Below are 4,891 nucleotides of genomic sequence, written 5' to 3' on the forward strand. Positions count from 1 at the left end.
TGGGGCACAAGTGCTGGGAAGTTCTCTGGCTTTGGTTTGAAAAGATTGATATGCCCTTTAGCCTGAACCAATCTTTCAAGCTAAGGAGATAGGAATTTCATCTAGGTCTGGGTTGGGTGTCCTCCCTTCGCAGGTGTTGAGGGGAATTAACCTCCCTAAACCATTTAGATAAGCTTCCTACTTGGACCCCCAAAAGGCAATGGGAAAGTAGCAAAATTTCTAGCTGCTGCATTCCACTACAGTTCAGACGGAGGATGGACTGGAAAACAGGGAAAAGAGTAAGACTGGAATTCTCTCTCTCCTAAATGTTCCTAAATAATGACTTCCATTTTATTAAAATAATTACATATGTTGAACTACCTTTCTCTCACCTTATTTTTTTTTCTAAAGCTGATCTACTAAAACAAAAGAGATGAAAGGTTTAAGTGACTTTCTATGGAAATTGAGGATACTGTAAATCGATGCTCACAGTGTGCCACAATACACAGAGGATTAACCTGCTGCAGCTTCCTGAAGCTTTCATTCTGCATGAATTCAGAAAACATATTGCTTTATCTGAAAACAGATGAGTATATTATGGAGTAGAATGCCATTGACTTAAAAAAAAGCATGAGGCATCAGGGAATTTTCTGTTTTCTACTTTGGGCTGAATCTCAATCTCCTTTGCATAGGCATTTGCTCTACTCTGTAACTGGGGGTAGTTAAGAGAAAGTTGAGAAGTACTGGGCTTCATCTTCCTGAGTTAAGGAAAGCCACACATAAGGAAGTCCTCACACAAAACTGATGTGTCGTGAGAACATATCTGATAATTGTTTAATGCCCATGGAATTTTCACAGCTCAACAGCAGGGGTGAGGGGATGGGGAGGAATCAGGGGTGTGATGGGAGAGAGGAGGGAGGGAGAGTCATGTAATTCTTGCCTGAATGCTTGGGTTTCTTTTTATGAGATGATTAGCTACATTTGAAATCTGTCCTTCACATATTCTTGGCTTCACTGAAGTCAAATGCTTTTTCTCCTTTATGTTGTTGTTTTATGAGCTACTCAACTAAACCTGTTTTCAGTAACATTCAAGTTAATGGTACTATGGCTTACATTAAAAGGAAGATTAAAAATTTGCAACAACCTGGTGCACTTAACCTTTCTTAATGCTAAGCACATTGTCTCTTATCTTTCCTGGAAGGATTGGGAAAGTTCTAGAAAGTTCCTTGTCCAACAGAATCGGTTAGTAGTGTACAGCACACTTTGTTAAAGCTGTACAGTGGGCATTGTCAGATCAAGTTACAGTAAAGGATTTAAAGGTCAATTATGCCATGATTTTAAGCAGAGGAGAGAGTGGCCAGGAGGTAAAAAAAATACCCTAAGCCTTAGCTTTTAAAGACTTATGAAATTGTATTGCTTCGTGACATTTGATCGGTCACTTTTTTTAACTTCCATTCTGAAAACAATCTCCCTAACCTCCTAGGAAGCTCTTTTGTGGCAGAAACACTGGTGTATAATTGAGAGAGACCAGGCTTGTTATACAGGATGGGGGATGGGGTGGGTACTCTGTTTCTGTGAATCGATTTGCTAATGTTTTCCTGGGTTTACTGAAATCAAGATACCCGAGGAAGTTAAAATCTTAAGACATAAAAATGTTATAGTCTCAACTAGGCATGAAGCTAGCTTCAGGGAGAATGACCAAATTCGGCATTTAGAGGATGAGAACCAAATTAAAGAAATATACAAATTAGAACTAGAGAAGCCAAAATGGCCCCATGCATTAATGAACAGCCTCAGGGAACATCTGTATGTGTCTGCTTCTTGGTTTACAAACTGAATCCCAGCATATTTTCATCACAATGGCTGCGTTTGAACAGCAAGGCAGGTCACCTGGATTAAAGATTTTGACCTGTCACTGCAATGGGGCTTTGGTTTGGTATCTTTATTTTTGGTCTGTAAAATCCTTTGTTCAATGCAAAGTCGATCTCTCCCTGAGACAGGCCTTGAGTGGAGGTGGACCAGCTTCATGTTTCCAATTAGTCCCTCCCCCTGCTCCTGACTGCCTATGTCCCGTTCGGACAGGAGCCCCAAGCCCTCTCTCTGATGCTGTGGTGGAGAAGATGTGTTCCAGGGCAGCATGGGTGCATTTGTGTGGCTAGCATGGCGGCTCGCTCTCTTGGGATAATGCTACTGGATTCCCATCTATCCCTGGCTCTTGACCACTTAGCATTTAATCTCCTAGTACTTTCTCAAATAGAATTATATATGTGTAAACACTCTGGAAAGCATTGTATGCTGCTGGTTAATTAAATGAAATTGATTATAATTATTTTGCTTTGAATTCCTTGTCAGAAGATATTCTATTCAGATAGTTCACTCATATTTTGGACCCTGAGTAATTTTTAAAACATTCTATATTAAGGATCTGAAAGAAGCTATGGCCAGTTTTGAAAACCTTTAGTCTTGCAGCTCCACTGCTTAGTCTGGCTTTCTGACCTCTTACTCTTAGCATCTTCTTACTTAATCTCTAGTATGAATAATTGCTTGTCCATTCTTTGGAAAGAGAGGGGGGATACCCTTGTCCCTTGGGAGACCCCCACACATATGTAGCTGTGAAGGAAATTTAGGGAGGCCTAGCATGTCCTCTGTTCCTATCTTCCACTCATCCAGCACATCCTGTGGTTCCATTTTAGGGCAGATTTTCACATTGGCTCATTCATTTCACCTCGCTTAGTGGTCCTCTGCCCTACTTAGAGATAGCCTACTTTTTTGACTTTCTGGAAAATTTCTTGGGACATCACTACTTGGAATTGTTGTAGCAGTGCCCACCCCCTCAGCCATGCAAGTCCTCTCTCTATTGCTTGGCCCAGGATATCAGGGTACATAACCTAGCTTATGTTTTAAATCTCAGGATCGAAGGTCTTACAAAAGCCAATTCTGTCTTCTAAGTACTATGGATTGTTGATGTCTAGCACAAAATATTACAATCCATTAAGTCACAGAGCAGTATAGATACTAATTGAATGGAAGTATTCCTAGATGTGGTCTATAAAAGAGGAAAAGGTTGTGACATGATGTAGTAGATATAAGTCGATTTATACATAGATTCCTCTCTGGAGATATTCATCAATAATCACAACTTTTGTTTATTGAGCACATATACTGTATTGGACAATGCTCCGAGTGCTTTATGTGTATTTCTTCTAACATTCACAACAAAACTGTACGGTGAGCATTAGTATCCCCATAGTACAGATTAAAAAATTGAGACACATGCCCAAGGTGAGTGGCAGAATCAGTGTCATTGTACAGGTACATCTGATTTCAAAGCCAAAGCTTTCCATTGTGTTATACTGCTATGTATTTACCAAGAAGAATCCTTGAGGTGGTCAATAGTAACCCATTGTCATCCGTAACCCGTTGTCAACAGGAAAAAAACACTTTCCAGCTTTCTCTTGAGTGTGGCACCATATTTGTTTATTGATTAGTTGATTGATTCTTTCTTGCCAGACACTAAATTGGACTGTGGAGTTTTAAATGTGAGTAAAACTTGACCCTTGAGAATCTCACAGTTTAGTGGGGGAATCTCTTACTCAATGTCATTGAATTAATATCTGTTGTCTGGTATAGAAAGTTCTCAAAACTGTCTTTGAGCCTTCTCTTATTTGGAACCTTTAATTTTTTCTAATTGTGGAAAAAACTTCTTTCCCTGAAGTAACTTGACTTAGGGGATGGCATGGACTACTATGAATCTTTGTATGGTTTTATTTTTTTAACTTACTTCACTACTGGAGCTATTATTGGCTCTCTGCATTGAGGTCAGATTCTACACAAGGAGCTAAGATAGCATGATTACATTTACATTTGTATGGCCCTTCACTACTTATAAAATGTTTCCAGGTACATTATTTGATTTTATTCTTATAAGGGCAAATATTTGATCCTAGTTTCACAGAAATGACTCTCAGAGGCCACTCAGGAGTGTGTGATCAGCCACATGTGACCCTGTGTTCTCTCCCCATGACACACTATGCTTTCAGTGGGAGAAAGAGAGAGGTATATTGAATAGAAGGAAATGTGGTTATAAATACCCTGACTTGTTTGTGGGTAAGTAGGAACAAGGAATGTGCCTTCAACAGGGCAAATGGTTTCACTGACTGGAGTCAAGGAACTGAGCAGAGGGAAGTCATAGAAGGACGATGTTTTAGTTAGCACTATCATGACAAAACACCATTGATTGGGTGACTTAAACAGCAGAAATTTCTCAAAGTTCTTGAGGCTGAGAAGTCTAAGATCAAGATGCTGGCTGATTTGGTTCCTGGTGAGGGCTCTCTTCCTGGCTTGAAGGTGGCAACCTTCTTGCTGTGTCCTCACATGGGAGAGAGTAGAGAACAAGCTCTGTAATGTCTCTCCTTATAAGGACACTAATCCCATCAGAGAGCCCCACCCTCATGACCTCGTCTAAATCCAATTTCCTCCCAAAGGCCCCATCTCCAAACACCATCACTTAGGGGTTGGGGCTTCAACATATGAATTTCTGGGGGGCACAATTTAGTCCATAGCAGAGGGTGTGATGTCGGACAGGTTAGAACTTAGCTACGAATAGCTCACTCTAGGACAGTCAGAGCATAGTGTGCGGGTGTATAAGTGTGGATGTAAAGGCATAATCTATGTGGTTGTAGAAAACAATTTCCAGAAGGTCATTTGGACTGAAAATAAGAGGAGGGAGGAATTTCTGACTGTTCAGCATGTCTCAGCTTTTTTCTCAACTCCTAGGTAATTGATGTGGTGATTTTCAATCCTCATGAGGAAAAGGGAAGCTGTGATTGCACAGTAGTGAGTATTACCCCCATTTATATAAGCAAGATGCTGCCATACAGAGGTGTTATGTCTTTTTTTTTTTTTTTTTTTT

The 4,891-nt window shown here is 40.2% G+C and overlaps 1 protein-coding gene across 3 annotated transcripts in view; it reads left to right on the plus strand.

Moving 5' to 3' along the window:
• The window catches only part of LYPD6 (LY6/PLAUR domain containing 6), a 110,563-nt gene that overhangs the window by 46,183 nt on the left and 59,489 nt on the right, over positions 1-4,891 (plus strand). The window contains exon 2 of one of the 3 annotated variants that reach the window (XM_025039525.1): positions 4,756-4,815. The exons of the other annotated variants lie outside the window; for them this stretch is intronic. The gene's annotated coding sequence lies outside the window, so the exon portion shown is untranslated. The remainder of the gene's footprint in view (positions 1-4,755; positions 4,816-4,891) is intronic. 3 annotated transcript variants of the gene reach the window in all.

This window comes from Pteropus alecto, unplaced genomic scaffold (genome assembly GCF_000325575.1).
Source record: "Pteropus alecto unplaced genomic scaffold, ASM32557v1 scaffold3, whole genome shotgun sequence".
Taxonomy (NCBI): Eukaryota; Metazoa; Chordata; class Mammalia; order Chiroptera; family Pteropodidae; genus Pteropus; species Pteropus alecto.